At 33.4% G+C, this 22,747-nt stretch overlaps 1 protein-coding gene across 2 annotated transcripts in view; it reads right to left on the reverse strand.

Moving 5' to 3' along the window:
• The window catches only part of LOC145683815 (endothelial lipase-like), a 472,564-nt gene extending 466,672 nt beyond the window's left edge, over positions 1 to 5,892 (reverse strand). For both annotated transcript variants that reach the window (XM_081755410.1, XM_081755408.1), the window contains exon 1: positions 5,833 to 5,892. The gene's annotated coding sequence lies outside the window, so the exon portion shown is untranslated. The remainder of the gene's footprint in view (positions 1 to 5,832) is intronic.
• Between the last annotated feature and the right edge of the window lie 16,855 nt (positions 5,893 to 22,747).

The raw sequence follows: 22,747 nt of genomic DNA on the forward strand, positions 1-22,747 counted from the left end.
CAGATTGAGTAATACCTCCGCGAATCGATTTTTCTACAAACATATACATATTGATATCTGATAAAAGTTCAATTTTTGTTCTATATAACATGGCTTGCCATGCCAAAACAGGTGCAGTAAAACAATTAATCCGATCAATACAAAAAGCATTTAAACATGTCTTTCTAAAATTCTCCAACACATCTGCTGTGAGAAGTATATCACATTTTAAATATAGATCGTGGTAGTCCCCTAAATTTTCACATTTAAACACACGCCAAATCAGTTTTGCATATTGATAATCAGTCTCGGAAATTTGTGTTCCATTCAATTTGCTACTAAACGCCTCTCTTCCAGGAAATTCAGTTTCTTTAAATGTATCTAAATTTGTTATGTATTCATAAAAATAAATCCCCTTACGGAGAATTAAAGGAAACTTTTCATCGGAAAAATATTGCTTTGTATAGACAAATTGCTCAGGTTTTAATTTTGACACCAAATTTTCGAGACTATACGGTAGGAATTTAAATAAGTCTACAAAACGTAACTCGATAGGTCTACCATTCAAATTAAAGTGCTTAGAGAATGTTATGTATTTCTCAGTGCTTTCAGCAATTACAGAAATATTTCCAGGGGTGCAACCTAATTCTTTCACAAATAAATGTGCATCATACCCAGACAAATTATGGAAGAAGACAGGGATAAAATTACTTTGACGTTTAATTTGTAAATTACAATTGTTGCACACCGTGGCAATAAATTGACCAGTTAAATGGTTATGATGTTTAACTTTTCTATTGTTACTCGTATATTTACTATCGCAAACCGAGCATTCAGTGGATAGGTTAAACTCCTGTAACTGAGAACTATTTAATGGTATTAATGGTTTTTGTTGATCTAATATGTTTATGATTTTTCTTAATTCATTCTCCATAGCAGACATAAACTTCATCGATACATTTTCTCCCCGATAAATAACTAAATCTGATTTCATATAGTTGTTACTCCAACATACAATATAACCAAAACTGCATGGTATATGTTGGTGAATTTGTATTGTATGAGATCCACTTTGTTTATTTATAGGTTTTAATAAACTTTCCATATCAGCAATTATTATCACATCATTCTGTAATAACAATTTCAATTTTCGAAATTTTAAAACTTCTCCTTGTTTCGGCATCTTAATTTTTGGTTGGAGTGTGTTCTTTACATAATTTGTCATGTTCATCTAATTTTGATTTGTTATAAAAAGATATTAAACATCGTCTACAAATAAATGTTTGATGACTACCTAACTGATGTCTAACTAAACCATTTAAATTTGTAATTAAACAATAATGAGAGTTTAAATAAAATAAATCTATATGTTTACCTACAGCTGTGTTTTCGCTTATACGTAACGGGAAAATAGTTTCATGATCATAATTAATGCCATATATATTAATGGAAATTTGTTCCTTAGGAAATACAGAATTATACATATGTTCAAATTTGTTTATGTGTTCTATTTCAACGGGAAACTTTATATTGGGTTTTTCAAATAATGGTAATAAAGTATTAATATATTTTATGTAATTATTCACACGATATGGATTATCTTTTGTGGGATACAACGCAGCTAGAATGCAGTACATAAAACATCTATTATCGTTATTTTCAATATTTAAAACACATTTTGTGGATAAAATCCATTGAGGCAATTTTACATAAGTTTTCTCTTTATGACTCTTCAATAACGCATTGATATTTTTTATTAGACAATAATGACTGTTGCAATTTTCTTCACAATACAGTAAATCTATACGTTTATCTACAGCTGTGTTTTCGCTTATACGTAACGGGAAAATAGTTTCATGATCATAATTAATGCCATATATATTAATGGAAATCTGTTCCTTAGGAAATACAGAATTATACATATGTTCAAATTTGCTTATGTGTTCTATTTCAACGGGAAACTTTATATTGTTCTTTTCAAATAATGGTAATAAAGTATTAATATATTGTATGTAATTATTTACACGATATGGATGTTCTTTTGCGGGATGCAACGCAGCTAGAATGCAGTACATAAAACATCTATTATCGTTATTTTGAATATTTAAAACACAATTCTTTTTGGATAAAATCCATTGAGGTAATTTTATAAAAGAAGAAGCGGAAAGAGGATCATATTTACTGATTTTAATTTCTAAGTGATGGTTTGGTTCAGGACATAAAGACCACCCTGATTTCTTAATTGCTCTATTTTCTTGTTCAACTAAAATTTTATTAAATAGTTTTTCTATTATAGAATTCACATCTGTACTCGGTAAAATAATTTCGTTACCACTATTTACAAAGAATCGACATGTTTCTAAATCTACTGGTTTTACAAAAGTTGTAGCCAAAGAAAAATTTACTTTAAATGCTGAATTATATTGTTCCTGTTTTAATATATCTAAACAGTCTTTTCTTTTATTCTTTAAAAAACATCCACTATCCTCATTTAAATCAGTATCACATTTTAAAATAATTTTTTTAAAATTATTATTAAATAGAGTATCAGAATTGATAGTATTTGATTTAACCTTTTATGTTGCCATTTTTTTTAAACTAACTCCTCAAAGTTACTATAATAATTTTGAACTGAGTTTTTATAATATAATATTATTACAAAATGTCTTACTTACAAAAGAAAACAAAACCACACTATTAATAAACCACACTAATAATATAAACGCACACACAAAAAATATCTGAACTTTACGCTTCACACGGTAAACATGAAGTGATTACAAAAAAAAACATGTGGGTCATTCTTTTATACCTGTCTGGCCGCATTGCGTAAATTTGCGCAATAGTATGAGTCATCCTCGGGGATTCCCCTCTTTTTTTATACCTTTGTGATTGATTACATTACGTTCAGGGATTCCTATCGTTGAATGACAAGTTATTGTCTGTTAAAAAGAAAACTAGGTCAATGTTTTTTTAAAATCCGGATGAATGACGTAATGAGAATTATCTACATATGGCGGAAGTTATTATGTAACTGATAACAAAACACTGAAGTTTCGCATTCTTTAAATAATCTCTACTATGTTCAAATATAGGTTAAAACAAGTTCACTCCTTAAAAGAATCTTTGCTATAGGGTTCGAATGTATTATCTGTTATGTTCAAATAAGGGTTGAAAAATGAGAACGAGTACACCTCCCGTAGTCTTATGTCTGCTATGTGTTGTTGGAAAATAAGCCATGTTCTTTTATTAGCTGTGTTATGTATTATCTGTTCTGCTGTATGTTCATAGTCTCAGTGTATTCTATGCTATGTTAAAATAAGGGCTGGAAAACGAATACACCCCTAAAATGGAGGTCGTAAAAGACCGTGGGTTCACGGTGTAAGGTGCTCAATTTCCCAGGGGTCCTGAGTTGGCCAATGCTGAGCCAGTTATGTGGGATACGCCTAATATGCGATTTTTGGATGATTTTGTAATGTAAGAAATGTTATAATAATTTGCTTTTTTTCTATTTTCAGGTTTAGAAAATATCACTAAAAATGTTAGGAAGAATACGTTATTGTGAAAACACTTCTTGGTGTTCTATAGTGGGAACAGCCCCAATTACTTTTTCTTGCAAACACCTGATTTTTTCCGAGAAGAATTTTGTTTTCAATATAGTGTTACAGTGAATAATTGTTGATCGTTAAGAATAATAGGTTATTAGAAAAAACACTAATTGGTGTTCTATAGTTGGAACAGTCCCAATTACTTTTTTATGCAAACAGCTGATATTTCCGAGAAGAGAATTCTATAAGCATTGCTTTACAGTGAATAATTGTTGAACGTTAAGAATAATAGGTTATTAGAAAAAACACTAATTGGTCTTCTATAGTTGGAAGACAGCAATTAAGATAAAACAGCAAGCATTAACGATTTTACAATATTCTAAAAGTTCAGCAAAAATGGAGCGATTTAATATAATATCCGAATCTCAGCAATATTATTACTAAATGTGGAAACAGCACCTGAGTATGTGGCTCAGTTTTCGTGTTATTAGGTTTTAAGTATGTTGACCTTTGACCTCGATGTGGAACTTGTAGTACCTGATGACCAATTACTAGATTTGGAAACAGCACTTCAATATGTGGTTTCGTTTTTGAGTTATTAGGTTTTAAGTATGTTGACCTTTGACCTCGTAGTACCTGATGACCTATTGCTAAATGTGGAAATACCATCTCAATACGTTGCTTCGTTTTTGAGTTATTAGGTTTTAGGTGTCATAGAAAGGGCGTATGCCACAGATATTTGTAATCAGCATGGTCGAAAACCCTCATATACCGAGTTTCATCCAAATCGGTTAAAATTGTCATAGAAAGGGCGTATGCCACATAAACTATAGAACCCAGGTTCAAATAGGGGTTGAAAAAGTAATCATAAAAGGGAACGAGTTCACTCCTGCTATGTTATGTGTTATCTGATATGTTAAAATAGGGGTTGAAAACGAATACACCCTTGCTATCTGCTCTTCTATGTGTTCGTAATTTCTGTTATCTTAAAATAGGGGTTGTGCTGTGTGTTATCTTCTCTTCTATGTGTTCGTAATCTTATGTGTTATCTCCTATGTTAAAATAGGGGTTGAATACACCCTTGTTATGTTATCTGTTCTACTGTGTTCGTAGGGAACGAGTACACCCCCTTAAAATGGAGGTCGTAAAAGAGAACGAGTTCACCCCTAAAAGAGAACGTATTCACCCCTAAATGGAGGTCGTAAAAGGCCGTGGGCTCACGATGCACGGTGGTCATTTTCCCGTGGGCTTACGGTGCACGGTGGTGATTTTCCCAGGGGCTTGTGAGTTGGCAAACGCTGAGCCAGATCGATCATTTTTTCACTACTTAGATAGGTGTTAATCCCCTTCATCTCCCATATTGGCCGATATAGAAAACACGTGAATCCTACTTTTCATTCCTTTATTCACTTTAGTTGTTTCAAGTAAATTCCCATTATGCGTTGCCAGTTACGGCCTTGCTAAAAATTTGTTATATTACCCTATGTTATCACTTTACAGAGGTGTTTACCCTCTTGTGCCCCACCATGGCCGCTACAAAAAACAAGTTTGTCCCAGGTTTGGTTCCATAATTCACTATAGTCGTTTGAAGCAAAGCGGAGTGTGATACATTCAAAACATTGCTTATAAGACCTACTATATAGAGAGACATCAGCATCAACGGACAAATGCAAACATATTTCTCAAGTTTCTCAATTATCTCTACCATTTCGACTTGAAGTGCGTATTTCATGAATGTTAAAATTATTCGTGATGTATTTTCAACAATTTAGTAACGTCCTCAGAATTTTAGTTTCCTTTTCTTGTTTTGTTTGATACTATACTTTGTCTTATTGTTATAGTTCTAAATTATTAGCAGGCAGTGCAGTCAAGAAATTAAAAAATTTGCGCAATTACTAGATTTTATCAATATAAGTTGCGTTTCAAAAATTGACAAACCATAATATTAGAGTACAATATTGGCTGCATTATGTTATGTAACTCAATAATAGAAATCAGGATTATAGGAAATCAATATACTTTGTTCTAAACAATATAAGTACCAAATGTAATATAACCATTTTATCGTGCGATTATAGAACCATCTTTATATGCGACCATTATTGTGAAAAGCTAGGAATAAGTTTAAAACTTTCACTTTTTAAGATAAGGATTCATGTTAACCATAACAACATATGTATCCACCAAGAATTGTCTTTACCAAAAATTGGTACTAAGTTACCATGGGATAAATACATCCCTCAGGTGTGTACAATTGATTTACTAGAGTATGCATCTAAAAGGTATTTTTACAATCGTACGTTACCTTTACCAACGTTGCAAGGAAGAACGAGAATTAAAGGCTAAATGTGGTTTCATATATTTTGTTTGGCAAATACATAGGAAATGAATGTCAACATAAGTCTCAGAAAACAGATGTTTTCATAACAATTGTTATGTGTTAGCAGTCGATATATTGTCTTGTAGAAATGTGTACTTTGAAGATATGCATTATTTAATACAAAAATTTAGTGTATATTTAATACTCTTTACAAACAAAAGATTACAAAAAATAGATATTCATAAAGAAAAGAGGTTTAATTAATTTAATAAGTATGTTTAGCAAAATGGAGAACAAGTCACCTTTGAGTAGTTTTAACAAATTTTGAACTCTAGCATTAAATAGAAGACACAAAATGACGTAAGTATTCTTCTCCGGGTATTTATAAATAACAACATATTCAGTTTCGTCCACAATATTCATAGTGAATTGATCTCGGTTTAGTAGAAACATGTCTTTAAATAATGATTTGCTCACAATACGAGAAAACGCACATTTACGTCTAAAAATAAGAAGACACTCAGGTCTGTCAAAGCCAATATTTACATTTGAGACAGAGATCCCTCTTCTACAACACCATTTAGAAAATAGATCCTAACTTTGTACACATTTGAAATAACCTATGTGCATTTTAAGTCTATTTTGTTTGAAATTGAAAATGCTATGATACTGAGAAGGAAACCGATTCAAGTGTGACAGGACGAGTTTAAGCGAAATAGAGATGTTTAAGTGCAATAGAGATTTTCGGCTGCGTTGCGATTGAATATGTTTAAAAATTGCATTTAAACCTTAAGAAAAATGCATAAGAGGGAATAAAAGTGGTGTTCAATATTGAGGTGAGTGACGTAGATTTTACCCGGGCCCTGGAGAAACAAGGGTTATGAGATGAGAAATAATAATCGCCATTAACACAAAGAACAAAATTGTATTATATTACCTTTTGATATATCAAGTCATCAGATCATTAAAAAATTGGAAAAATTATACGAAAATGTATTAGCTATATTGCCAAAAATCACAGGCGTTATAACATGAACAAAAATACAAGGTTATATTCTGTGCAAGATCACCTTAGAAAAACAAATCAACTGATATGCAACATAAATACATATTGTTGCAAACTTAGGTAAGGCCAGGTGTTGTTGTGTGACATATATTAAAACGCAAATTATGAATCAATGAATAAAAACAGTATCTTCCACTTAAAAAATGAAAGTCTCTACAAACGATAAACTGTATATCACATAAAGTTGTTGCATGTAAACAACACTGACATCACAAAGTAAAGTAGTTCCTCATACCGTCGTAACAACATACCTTGTGAAACAATACAAATTTTAAACGCTGGGTCAATGAAAAGGTCAGACGGTCACCATTGTTTTTTACATCCTTCATTCTATTTGATCTAACAATGCTCTTTACTCGAAACGGTTGAGATCAAGGTTTCTTCACTATAATGGGTTAAATTGTACACAAAAACACTCCTGTCACAATTGAATCCTCGTGAGTCGCATAGGTACTAAGCATCTCATAGTATAGACTCAGAAATTTAGTAAACACAACATTATGTTCTTCAATAATATTTTCTTACTTGTTAAACATTAGAGATCAAAATACTAACTATATTGGAAAGTAGTAGAGTAAGATACTATCTAGTACTTACAGTACAGTAAGTTCAAGATACTATCCAGATGTGTATAAATTCTCGGACCCTTGATAAATTGCGTGACGTCAAAAATCGCTGAAATTGGGTTGTCATAAACATTGGATACAGAAACGTGAGATGAACGCGTGTCTATTGTGTGATAAGTAATAATAGCAATTGTTTCGAAGTTATGAAGAAGTGTATCTTACGTTATCTGAGATCGAAACAGAAATGGGTCTGGAGAATGTGTTATATCGTGGTGTTGATAACTTATCACATAAAACACAGTATAAAAATATGATTGTGAGTATGCAAAATGTGTTACGTCATAACGCATGTTACATTGATATTTTCAATGTAACACGTTAATCGTAAAGCCGGTCTGTGAGGCCTTGAACAATATTTGTTTTTGCCATCTTGTAGATCTGATTAACGTAATTTCGTCTACGTCCCAGTAGCTTCTCCATCTTTCCCCTCTTCATAATAATCTTGTTATTGGGCAATTTGAATGGACGACTCGATTGTTATAGTTTACTTTTTGAAACACCCTTGGTCTCAGATACGTCACTTTCACGCTGCTCTTTGGTTCCGCATATAACGTTCTACGACATATGCGCTATTTCGAATATTTTTATTAAAATAAAGCACAGTTTGTTATTATTTTAGTTACATATGCTTGGCTGGAGACATTTAAAAAGCTAAGAACAAGTAAAAAGAATAAGTTAGGGATATGTGCTATAGATCGTATCAGGAAGATTTTAGACGACGGAGAACAGTGACAGTGACTCCGATGCTGATATAGATTATGTACTTTCAGAAGCACAGGAAAACTCAAGTTCTGTAAGTGGTAATCTATATGGAAATAAAAAAGGTGATGAAATTGAATATGAGATACCAGAGAAGATAGGACTATATATTGATAATAGGCATCTTCTTTAGAATATTTTTGGCTGACTGAGATCCTGATTTAAAGCTTATATGGAATTTATATTTAAATCTACAATAGTTGACGCTATTGTGAAGCTAATGTGAAGCTCGCATCACTAAGAAATATCTTGACTGATCCATCATACAAAACACACTAAAGAGGAACATACAATGCGGTTATAGGTTTGCTACTCCTGACACCTGCTCTGAAATCAAATGTTGAAAATGTTCTGTCAGTGTTCTCAAAAATGTGTTTGTAACAGACCGTACTACAGTACAGTGCGAAAAAGCACCTAAGCACTTGAAGACAAAGAAAAAGAAGTTCAATATTTGGTTTTGTCTGTACCTTTCCGTAATTGTTTTGTAATTAACACATGTTCTTAAAACATGTACGTAATTATTTTTATTCCATTTTTGTATACTTTTGTCACGTACTTGGAAGTTGTAATATTTCATGTATACTTGCTAGTTAAAAAACAAAATATACTGAAGAAGTTCATTTATAGAGTAAGTATATTTTTTATATAATTGTAGGAAGGATAACGTAAAGATTTTTTTGTCTCTTAAATTGTAAAAGTGCATGGTTTATAAATAAAACTCAATGTACCGGTCTCATAGACCGTATATTACAGTAAACGTTTTGGGAGTTATATTACAATTACAGTGTTAATGCATGACATTACACATTCTACTTTACCTTTAAAATATTGAGAAACCAAAACAATATTTCAGTAGTTAAATTAGTTCTCTGAAAATATTAATATTTTTCACACAGTAATATTTTACTGAATGTTGTTCAAATCTCACGTTCTTGTTTTCATAAGGAAATGGTCAATATGATAAGAACTCAAGGAAACGATGATGGAAAGAATAGAAACAAAAGAGTACTATGAATATAGTATTGCTCCAATAACACTGCGCTTTGGAAAAGGTGTGTACTGTACCCAATCATACATATTGTTATATTTTAATATTGTGTAAAAATAAAACGTGTTTCATAAAGTCCTTTCTAGAATGCTATCACCTGACATGAATGCACGAGGGGCGAAGCTGCTACGTCAGGCTGTTTAAAATCGTGCAGATTATGAACATGTATGTCGAAGATTCAAATATGGGTAAGCGCTTTTTATTTCACAATAAGGTTACTCTCCTGGTCTTTGAATGCAGTAAATGAGGCTCTCCATATTTTTGTGCGCTAAGATTATAGTTTGGATAAAAAATTGTTTTATATACTGAATTTGGTTTTGGTGAAGTTAGCTTGGTTTTCTTCAAAAAGAATAAAGTAAAGTTGCGATATGAGGGATTGTTTTCAGTGACACTTTGGCAATTCTAGTTAAGAATATATTACAAATCGTAATTTTACACATTCTGCTTTTCCCAGGAAAGCAAGTTGTCCTTTGTGCATTTGTATGTATAATTACATTGGGTTAACGCAACGTGTAGAAACGTCAAGCCTTTTTGCACGTTTTTACAAAAGTGTTTTACCCAACAATAATGGTAGTCATGCTTATAATGGAACTATTTTAATTTAATCAATACAAATTGAAGCCTCATGCATTCTTATCCTTATACAAGATTGTTTTAAATTCAAAACTATGTGAAGGTCCAATTACTCCTGACGAGATTCGTGTTGTATTATTTGACTCAGATAACTCAGTAGAATACCCGGATTTCATTATGTTAATTTTCAAAAAGAAAATTCCACTGCACGAAAAAAGAGACTTGTAGTACTTAATGATGATGATAGAAAATGTTCTCCATTAGAAGGCACCCACACTGATAAATAAATTCATGACGATCGAGTTCCAATGACGGAAGTGACTATTTTAGAGCAAACTGAACGCCTTAAAGCTGCTACACCTAAAACCACAAAAGAGAAAAAGCTCCGATCGTGATGAAAGAGTCCAACTTTCAGGAGAATAAAATGGGACACCAGCTAAAGTAGAAAGGTAGATAAACAACAACAAATATGGAGAAGAATATTGTACACTTAATCAAAAGTTATTCCCGCACTAAAAAATGCAAATTCTTGACATATGGAAGAACAAATGTAAGGAGCAACTGAATCTTTCTCCACAAGATCGTAAACATATTTGGGCTATTGTCAGTTATAAACAAGACTTAATTTCATTGACAGCTTAATGGAAATACACATACCGGAAACAAGAATAAGGGGCACATCCAAACATAGTCATCACCGACAGGTAAGTGTCTCAACTCTACAAAGAAAGTACGAGATTTTCAAAAACAGAGTCGCACAAGAAATATTTCACAGTAACTGTAATCATACAGAATGAAGATATTATGATTAACCAAACAAGAGTACCTATGAAAACATTAATGTTGTGCGTCAGTATTTTCAGCATGCACTCTAAAAACGAGTAGGGTTTTGAGAACCATAAAAGTATAGTTAAAAATGGTATGGCCTTTGGAAAAATATTTCTTGTTACATAAACGATACTAACTACTTCCTATGTTACCAGAAACATGCCAGGAAATTCTTTTGTGGTACATAAAACATACCGTATTGTTATTGCTGTTATAGTTGCACGCATAACACGCATAGTTGCGTGAACAATATACATGGCTGTATGTTTCATTCCCTGTCTCGCATGCGCCGACCAACGTGAAACACGAACAAAGACGCCATTTGCAATTTCAAAAACGAAGAGTCTTACCAATAGCGTGTATGTCCAAAGGAATAGCAAGACAGCTATTAAGAACATGGACTTTATATGAACTAATAGAAAAATATGGAGAAAACTTTATTTACCGAAGTTTATACATTTTCTGGCATGTAAATGAGTATATTATTATGAACCATGCTTCTAGTACAAATAAGATCATGAGATGGCAGTAATTACACTTGTAAATGCTGTGCAAAAGTTCACTTCTTGACATTTCTTACAAAAATGATTACTAAAAGAACTTTTTATTTTCCGTTGTATACTTTTAAATATATCTCATAACGCTTCGCTTATAACCGAAAAGTCACTGTTACTTATGAGATATTTCGGGAATGAATACAAGGAGTATTTCAATGTTATAAATAATAGCGTCAGATGTGTTGTCGCACTGTCTTATTCGCTTGTTCCTACAGCATTACACTATGTTTGAAGGCACAATATCAAACTAAACATATTTTTGGAGTTTTAAGTTTATGGTCAGCGCAGCACAAAATAGGTCGTTATAATAGCAAGTATATACGTTACAACAGCCATTTTGACATTTTAAGTATGATTAAAGCAACATGTCTTATATTATTGTTACAGCCATAATAAATTTTGGGATAGTCTCGACAACCGTTGTATATGGTGTTTCCAACTATATAGTAGCTGTATAGTTGCAAGTACAATAATGGCATAAATGTTAATATCATTAATATATCAAGGAAAACCATAAGCTTCGTTGATCCAGCTAGAGTTTTTAACAATATAATAATGTACTTCGAGTCATAGTTCATGCTGGTGCTACATTAACAATACAGTATAGTTACATTCAACCATAACTATGGTTGAATATAACAATACCGTTTTTAGAGTGTATACCTACAAACGAAAGCCAATATGCTAGGAATGATTCCGAGAAAAGAATTTACGATCTTATATGGCTCTGGCTGAGTTTTACAGGAATTATATTAAATTGTTCCGAAATGTTCCAGAAAATAGATATTTTTGAGAAAGTATTTCGTAAAATGAAATTATCTATAAAGAACTCCATAAACATAATGTCGAACTTAACGTCGATAATGTCGGATTACTATTAACAGAAAGCAACAACAGCATATGAAATGAAGACCTCTGATAAGACTACTTCAAAAATAACCTACACAGAATAGAGTAACGTTTGACATGCAGCAATGCTTTCCGACTCCTTCTTTGTAACTTTTAATTGACTTCAACAAAATACAGTTATGGTCATTCGTTCTAAGTTTCAGTTATGGTTCAGGATTGAAACAGCTGACAAAGGTATTGCTTTGTAATGCATGAAGCGATTGTACAACGATGTGCTGATGACGTCAGGTCTTGTATTTGTAAATATCTGACCGATCACTTAAAACATATTTGCAGAGTTTTCAGACACACGCTGTCGCAGAAACAATAACACTTCATGTTGCAGCTATGTGAGTGGTAGCCTTACAAAACTGAAGCACACTCGAATCGATTGATAATAATGTGGTGTCTGGTTCGGTGTCGAAGATTTATATTCAAGGTTAATTAATGGCCGCTAATGTTATTATAATCTAGTCAATCTGGGTTCGATAATAGCGAACCAGGCCACCAACGAAATGACTACACTTGACATATGTTACGGAATAGTTTATTCTTAATTCTCATAACTATTCAAGTAATAGTGACTTAGGGCCTTCCGTGCGCAGTGTAGCTACTAGCTACTTTCCTATTTCTTCCATAAAGTCATCAGTTTACAGTTTGAACACACGTTAGTTTAATTGGTTTCAGTTGAAGCTAATGATCGTTTCCTTTTGTTTATAATTGTTTAAGTTAAACATCCCAAGATAAACTACTAACCTGGTTGTTATTGATGCATTCCAGTCCTGTTATAGAAGTGTTGAAATTCCAGTCACTAGAGATATAGAAACCTAGCGTTTCTCTCTGAAACGAGAATTTAATTGAGATTGCTCTCTTTGTGTTCTACATGCAGGTTGAACACTATCTTCCTTGTCTCTTGCAATATTTTAAATTCCTACCGTTAAAATTACTTCGCATGTAACTCAATTGCCTTCTTTGTAGTAAAACTTCCTTATACCTGACACTAGAGTTTTACGAATGTTTTTACATATTTCCTTGATTGTGAAGTCTTTGGATATATCTTTACACGGAAGTCTGGCTTTAAAAACAATGCAAGAGATTCTTAAGTTAATTTTCGTATACTCTTATACTGTCTGACATGCCAATTACTAATGCATCCACGACACTGCCTGCCCTTTAGAAAATAAATCGTATGGTAATCCATTTTATTTAAAAAACATAGTAATATATTTGTTATGAACCACCCTGTAACAATAAAAAATAATTAATTACAACATAGTAAATTATACAAAAAGTACAAATACAGTATGTGTACTGAAACACAATATTGAAGTTAATTATTGATAACTAAAAAAGTTTTCAGTTCTTTATTAAAATATTTGTAGTTCTTAGGCTGTCCTCTTTGTAAATAGACAAGCTATGATTGAAATCATAATAATACAAGTTAACCATGAATGCTGTATGAAATTTGTGTTAGTAAGGTCACAGAAAAATCTAGACGAAACAGTATTAAGTTCGATTGGATATCGGTCACAAATGTGAAGTGCATACGTCTGCATATTCAATGAATACTGAGAACTCGTGTAGCAAGTAGAAATCAAAATATATCAAATTTAGTAGAACACCAAATAAAATTTGTGCACTTCATCAGATTCACTTTCCAATGCTTACACAACGATGCCTACACTGAATCAGCACTAAGACCCACACTTGAAGTTGTAATACTAAAAGATCTCTTCTCACAGTTTGATGATAGTACGGCTTCTGGGCGTTGCATCGGAAAGGATAAGGAGGGGTGGTACTACCTCGTTGAGCGCCCCTTGAATGCAATTGCAAAAAAAAATTGGGAATAGTGCCTGATTAAGTTACATGAGGTGATAATAGAATGGCTGATGGGAGTACAAGCAAATGACCTGGATCCTGTTACCATGTTGAGGGGTTCAAAAGGTGGTTAGGCAATTTTTAATGGTTAAGGGATGAACATCACGATTTGCAGATTAGCTGCTGCATCTGGAAGTAGAAAATAAAGCTGTTGCATCACCATGGGAAACGATTATCCAAAACTAAAATGATAAGTGATAAATGCCATATTATCGGGCGATAAATGTCATCAATGTCCATTTTTTATTTCTGTAAAGTCACTGGTTTTATTTTTTTGTAATATCTTGAATAGATATAAGTTGCGTATTTACATTGTTCAAAGTATTTCGGCAACTATGATTTTTAATTTATATGTCACTGGCAACCATACACAGGATCGAAAGCTGATAGTGGTATTGAAATGTGTTGGTGGTGCATGGTGGTGTTTGTCATTTTCTTGAATATAGGGGTTTTAATTAAGTGGTGCTGTTTGTCATAAGTCTATTGTGCTTCGTCATAAAATTAATTATTTAACGAAAGTATTTTCATACTAATGGTGAAGTAGCTCAGTGTTAAGTCAAAACATAGATACGACTTTCATTTGTCCACTGTCCCAAAATATCTCAAGGTGGCGCTGTATTCCGTATATGCGACCTTGTATGCTAGTAACAACCACTGTAGGATACGCATATGAAATACACTTATTTAACTTAAGTAGTCAATATAACAATTGTTCATTTGTAAAAAATAAAAGTACTTCAAAATCATTAACACAAACACAAAACGTCCACACGCAGTTACACTGTCAGTAGTTTCTCTTGAAATGTCATTGGCAAAACCATGATTACTAGCTTCAACTTTAATAATTTGAAATACCATTAGAAAAATAACAACCAATAAACTCAAAATTATAATATTTATTAAATATGAGTTCTAAATTTATTAAATATATGGATAGTATTGTACAAATTTTAAAAGTATAAAATACACCGTGCATTATGTAATTTACCCTTGTACCCTTGCACTACAAATTCAAATGTTGGGTATAGCATATTTACAATCAACATTAACTAGTTTCGTTAACATTGCTAATCTCATGATAGGTACTAATATTCGCTTTCTTTTCCATTAAAGCGTTTCCAGGGGTTGTTTAGGATATATTTTCGTTTAAGATATACGCAAATCAAAACATATTTGTTCGCAAGTACTGGTGTCGTCGCCAAAATGTTTAGTTCTATTGGTACGAGCTTCAAATATATGTTTTTCTAACATAGTGGGTTTTGAAACGCACTCGGTTTCTTCCTTCTACTATCTTGGAGTGTACCAATAATGTTTCTAGATGTTGCTGTGTAACTTGCCACTTATGTATATGAAGTAATTTTTAAAAGAGTTTGAGTACTTTGGTAAACTTTTTGGGCATTCATTAGAATTCCTACTGCAGGCAGTTGATATGCAGATGTTTCACCTGTGTCTCGCTGATTATTATTCGACCTATTTTCCATACATGTCTTGCATGCCTTATAAATAATGTAAAAGGACGTGATCAATTAATAAGAAATATCGTAGCTACAAACCTGATCACTGCTGTTTGGAAGTTGTTCATTATCATCTGAAAAATAAATAAATCGCGTCCTACTATCTTTGCCTTGTACGTAAATATGTAAATAAATTTACTATGCCGTAAAAATATATTAGATAGTAACTCGTTTATGATAACATTATATCTAAACTCCCATATATAGTGTTCAATCCCCGGCGGGAGTTCATGTGATTCGGATTCAACAATTAAATCAATTTTTGTGTGTTAATTTCCCCTCCTCCATTAGACCAATAAATTCCGAATGCATGCGCAAAATGCCCTCAAAAGGCACAAACAGCACCATATAAAAATACGCTCACAAAATGTACGAAACAGTTACTAATTCATCCATTAAAATTGGCATATTCTAGAGCTTTATGAGTACATTTAAGCCCATTGTTCCAATAATGGAACAAAAAATGCAAACTTAATGTACCCGTTTGAGCCCGTTGTTCCAATATTGGAACATTCAAAATTAAAACCCGTTTTTATTAATAACAACCATAATCAATTGTTGCATTCCATATACATTGAAAGCTTAACACTTTCCTATCCAAATAGTATTATGTAGGTAGAAAATTCATAAACGAACATAAAATTCACTTACCTCCATTGAGACGCTATAATTTGTTCTTATTCAAAACAACTAATATCGACAGTACACATAGTTCGCACCAATTCAAGATAAAGATATGTCATTTGCTAAAGCAGGGGTCCATACAAAAATTCTTACCTTTATTCACGAAACATAAAAATAAAAGTACAGTAAAAATGTTCAAATTTTGGAACAGCGAGTTCAAATGGGTTAATTTTAATTAGTTTTAAGTGTATATAGAACAGAAGAAACTTCCATAACTATACTCTTTGTTATTTGAATTTGTTGATTAAATTTTAAAACCATTTTTGTGATAGGTTAATTAATTGTTTCTGCTTACTGGCTAAGTGATCGAGTACGAAGTTAATTTTGTCAATTTCATAAAACTTATAAGCTGACCATGGGATTCCTCCTAGCGAAAATATATCTCAAAGTATATTTCTCTTTGTTCGTGCTTTACAGTGATAATCCTCTGCGTTTATTATTAAATGGCAAGGAATTGATGCCTCTATTTACATTCCTAGTTGTCTATACTGTTCATATATTCCTGAAGTTGCGTAATGCTCCACATGGACTGTACATGCATTTGAAGGAAGGCTGGAATGAAAGTAACCGATATGTATTACCATTGGTTGATACAAGTATTCATTAGAAATGGCCACTAGCCCATGTTCTGGCATCGAAATACCTAGTTCTTCAAATATAAGGTAAGGAAGTTGTATCTAATCCTCGGCGTGTATCGCTGAGATTGAAATTAGTATGATAATGAAAATCAGTCGTGCCATTTTCTGAAACAAAATATAGGTCTATATCAATGCACGGAATTCGTATTCGTATGTTAATTAAATAATCTTATATACAGTAGTATACTATTTTATCTATTCAGTAAAAATTGAATGTCTTACAATTAATCTAGTCATCAGCTTTTTATTCATCTCATTGAAATATTACGTACATTTGTACAGTCGCCAACAATTATTTCAAATCCAATGACATAAGCAGCCTACATTTGGTTAGCGTAATCCAAGTCAAAAGCCTCAAACAGCAGATAGAAATAATTCCAAAATTCCAAGTTGATAGATTTTTCAATTGCTAGTGGGCATTAGTGTTATGTCGAACGTCAATGCAATTGGTTTTCCCTTTCTTCTCACCATCCAAAAAATTGAACTTCCACAACACTGGGATTCTTAAACGAGAATACTTTCGCCTTCTGGTTGTATTTGTGTGTAAAAACGTCATATTGATTAAACTTTGTGTGCACGTCGAGTATTCTTACTATACTGCCAACTTTTGTATGGTCGTGTTGATCTTTCCCATGTTGAACTTTACGTTTTTCAAAATCTTTTAACAATCGTCCGTTCACTAAATCTCTGATTATTTTCATTTTTACCATTATCTATTTATTTATTTATTTGTTTGTTTATTTATGTCTTCAACAGAGTAAATAACTCCAATTAAGGAAAGCTTACAACTACTGCTTACACAAATTAAATATATATCAATAAGCAATACAGTAAAATAATATACATACAAAACTAAATAATATAATTAAATGTACATAATACAATTAGATAACACACTATTAATTACATGTATAGTAAAAAATAAAACACAATAAAACAAAAAATGAAACCAGTCAAAAGAAGTAATGTAAATAAATTATACGTACATACACAAATCTAAATTCCAGTATAAAAATAATGTTCATCTAGAAGAACTCATATTTTATATATTTTATAATTTCATATGCTCAATATAGTTTTCGTTTTCAAGAAATTCATCGTCCAAATAACATTGCATTATTTCCTGATTAGTTTTGTAAATTTTTCTGCTAAACTTTGGCTTTCGTGGCAAGTTGTAGGGCCAAATAGAAACCTGAATCCTAAAGGATCTGATAATTCTTCTAAAATCTTACTTTGTGACAACGGAGGCGATCTAGCCCTTTCCGGATCCTGGCTTTTTGGGCTATTTTTTAGACTTTCCCTCAAGCAGCTACTGTATCGTCACTATTTATCATGGTTCATACCTCATTCTCTTCAGAATAGAGAAGGCTTTCAAATGGTACCACTTGCATGCTCATACCATATACCAGAAGCGGGAAAAATGTCAAAGTGAAAATTTCAGAGGGAAATTTTTTTCTCGAACATTGGCCCCCCCTGGACCCCCCCTGTGTGAACGTAGCAATCTAAAAAAAATCTGAGAAATAGTACTTGGTATACTGAACGTGTAAGCCAAATTTCATGTTTCTATCTTAAATAGTAAGGGAAAGAGAAATTTTATCAAAATTTCCCACAATGCCCCAAATTACCACAAAACACTATGATCTCAGGGAAAAAAATTTCTGAGACATCCCTAATTACCGTAGGGTCATGTGTCACCCATATTCTCTTCTGAATAGAACTGCTTTTCAGGCGGTACCATTCACATGTCTCCATCATGTTTCTAAGGCGGGAGATTGCAGAAAAAAGGGATTTTTATGGTCTAAATTTCCCTTTTTTTCAACTTTTAGCCCCTCTTGACCCCCCTGTTTTAACGCAGAAATCTGAAAAAATACGTTAAATACCTCGGTGGACTGAATGTTTGTGCACAATTTCAATCTTCTAGGTGCAAAAATAGACACGCCAAAAAAATTGAGAAATTTCCCCATGTTACCCTATAGACAAGTATATTTTGAAAAAAACTCACTGAGACGTCCCTAATTACAATAGAATAATAACTCGACCGTCATTCTCTTCAAAATGGAACTGTCTTTCTGACGGCATGACTCACGTGTCTCCATCATGTGTGTGAGGCCGGAAAATCCATAAAAACGAATTTTTTTGTCTAAAAATCCCTTTTTTTAGTTTTTTCCCTATCTGGACCCCCTCTGTTTTAATGCAGAGCTCTGAAAAAAGTCTGATAAATACTACTAGGTAGGCTTAATGTTTGTGCACAATTGCAATCTTCTAGGTGCAAAAGTAAGTCCGCCAAAAAAAAATATACCCACCATGTCGCATTTTCCCTATATAGAAGTATAGTTTTCAAAAAATCGCTGAGACGTCCCTAATTACTCTAGGACAATGATTCGACCGTCATTCTCTTCAGAATGGAAATGCCTTTCAGACGGTATGACTCAAGTGTCCCCATCATGTATGGGAGGCGGGAAAATGACGAAAAACGGGATTTTGGGGGTAAAAATATCCCTTTTTTCACCCCTTTGCCCCCCCGGTTCTTCCCCTGTTTAATCACTGACATCGGAACAAAACATCGGGTAAATACTACTCGGTGGACGAAATGTTTGTGCAAAATTTCAATCTTCTACGTAGAAAAATAAGCCCGCCAAAAAATATTGAACATACACTTAGAAAATGAGAAAAGAAATATATGAATTATGACGTCATCACCTCCTATGTCTGGACATAGGATGGTCTGAAACCATACGTAATGTCTTCTACAAGGCTTCTGGATTGGAAAAAAAGCCGGACAAAAAAGCTCAAATAGAAGAAAAATAACTCAATGTACTATGAAAAATGCGTATGGTACAAATTGTACCATACGATCCCGAAGGGGCTAGATTAATTGTTTCCGGTATGCCGTATTTTACGATCGCATGCTGATAAAGAGCTTCAGTAATTTTATTACCAGTGATGTCTTTAATCATTGATTACTGTCCTTCTTCTTCAAAAATAGCGATGGAGAGTTGTATAAACTCTGGGAAGTTTCCAACTCTCCCTGTCTTAATAATTGTATGATTTGTGCAGTTACTTGATGTTTTCGTGCCTCCCGAATTGCATATTGTCGCACAAAAAAGATTCGTCAGACAGCAATGGTATTTTGTGTTCATAGTTTGGTGTGTACTCAATTCTGTCCGCATTCCAATTAAAAACATTGGCATATTCATAATAAAGTTCCCAAATTTGTTTTCTAATATCCTTTTTGTTTGCACTTCTAATTTTCATTCTTTTCGAGTCAAATAATTTCCTGTCTTCCTCCAATTGTTCCTGCGAGTCATCATCTTCTTTTCCTCCTGTAGTAGGTGAATGGATTGCACAGTTCCAGTCTTGAAGTTTTTTAATTTTACACTTTGAGGGGTTCGATTCACAACTTCTACACATGGATGCTTCCTAGACACTAAACACACTGGTATCTCTATACCTTTCTGTTTCAAGACTTTAACTTCAGGCTCCAACAATAGATCTTGATTTCTACTGGTGTACATTGGTATCAGTGTAATTAAAATCTTGGTGGAATCCAAATTCTTCTAGGTGTTAGTATCTGTGGCTCAAATTTCATGTTTAAGTGCTCTCCTACCGTCGTAGATACTACATGTAGCGCTCGTTCTTGTTGTGCTAATTTGGTTGACATCCTAGGTTGTACCATTAATTGTACTATTTTATCTGGAAAGTTTATATTCCCATTCGAGGCCTTTAAAAAATCTACCCTTACAACATATCAAAAGCCTCTTCTACAACTACTCGAAAACAGTGATAAAATTCGTTTGAACCAATTTTATATTTTAAAGTCAGAGCATTAGATATATTAAGATCTATATCTCCAATTCCTTTAATTTGGGTTTCCAAGGTCCTTAGCACCGCATTCTTTGGCAAAATTTTCTTATCAAATGTTGACGCACTGTCTAAAATAATATTAGTATTTACGAAATCAAATAAAGTGCTTGTAGTATCAATATATTGCCTGTGATATATACGGGTACTTGAATTTGTTTATGTTTGTTTAATTTATACCTACTGGTTGCCATACTAGTATTATTCTGGTTTTGTTGTGCTAACACTATCTTATTTACTTGTTTGTCCACTTCTGGTATTGTTCTTGGATACGTACAAGTCTGTGTTCATTTACAATTAATGTGGCGTTAACGTATTGTTCTCCTGGAAGATCACCGCCGCGACATATAGTGTTTATTAATTTAAATTCGGCTGCAAGCAAATGATTAGGCATAAAATATATTTAACATACTTGCATTACATTCCGAACAAGGTTAGAAGCACTGTGGTTAAGCAACACCTGTTGCCGTTGAGGGTTAAATTTTGGTGTGTACTGCGGCTGCTCTAGTGGTTGTCCTGTACCATATGATTGCCTACAATTGAAATTATTCAGGCTTCTATTCCAATTAGACGGTTGTCTTCCATTCCAATTGCATCGTGATTTCTCTTCCATTAAAATTACTCATACTATTGTTGCTCCCACCGAAAGTTCCTTTTCCTTTCAGGGTCGAGCTATGAAATTATTGTTGGTAGTCAAATCTACTGATATTACCACCAGGACCTCTGAAGTTTGCACCTCTTCCGCGAAAAGTAGTTCTTTGCTGTTGCCCCCTCTCACAAGATGATGCCTGGTTACCTTGACGAAATTGACGGGAAGCGTTCTCGTTCGGCACCTGAGTATTGTGTGACACATTCAGCGTGACTTGCTCTAGTTTCTTGGATATTTCACGACGTTCATTCCTCTTGTTTTTCTTAGGGGTGCCCTCTTTCCCTGGTTTCGCCATAGGTCTGGTTGTGAACTTTTCCCTTCCTGTTTGCTTCTTCTCTTTCTTCGTTTTAATCTTCCACCTTCTTTCAATCTAAGATGTGTCAGATTCTGTATCAGTAGTGCAACTAAATGTGGTTTCGTTTCCATCCCTACTATCGTCATCCTCGATGAACTTGATTTTGACGAATCCCTCGTTATATTCATTCTATTGGTTTTCTTGCTGTTCTTTAGAGCTGTCTTCTTCTCCAACTTTATTGTCATCTTCACCTTCACAAGCGTGTTCTCTACGTCGGTATCAGCGTCAATAAGTTGTTCTGGGGACCTAAACTTCTTATTCCCTAGCTTTTCTGCTATATTTTTTCCTTAAACCACATACCAACATCGACACTGAAATTTGGCGTGAAATATGCCTGGGATATTATTTATTATCGCTAATTAGTCGTTTAAGTAAAACCTCGCACAATCATATTTCCTCTGTGTTCTATTAGTAATTTCAAGAATCGGTTGCGCACTTGTGATGGGATGAAGAAAAAAATATAATTTCTCTCTTAAAGTCCTTATACTGGAGTGCATTTATATTATTGAGCTTAATCAAATCCTTTACCTAACCATGCGCTTTACCTACGAAGCAGGCGGGTAATATATGTTATGCCTTACGTTCCGTATGAAATCCTCAAATGTTACCAAAACTTTTCAATACAGTCATATTTTATATCAAATTTAGGGGGATTATTTGTATGCACGCAAATGACCGTCGTCCTATTCTCCCTCTGTGGACTATGATCTCTTCTACACTGTTAGCCCGCTCCTGTTCCACCATTTTCGCTTCCATTTTTCGTTCTTCGGTCCTGTCTTCCGTCTTCGTTCTGTGCATCAACCTGTCGTTTGTTTTCATTCTGTAGATTACCTTGTCGCCTACTCTGCTGCTGCTCAGACGCTCTGTTTGGACTGTCTTCGTCAGATGACAAATTTCTCTGATTACTGCTAAAACGACGAGTGGCGACTACATCTTATCTGATCGTCGGTGCCATCTGCACTAAGAAAACTCATCT

The sequence above is a fragment of the Thermobia domestica genome, chromosome 4 (assembly GCF_964235325.1).
Source record: "Thermobia domestica chromosome 4, izTheDome1.hap1.1, whole genome shotgun sequence".
Taxonomy (NCBI): domain Eukaryota; kingdom Metazoa; phylum Arthropoda; class Insecta; order Zygentoma; family Lepismatidae; genus Thermobia; species Thermobia domestica.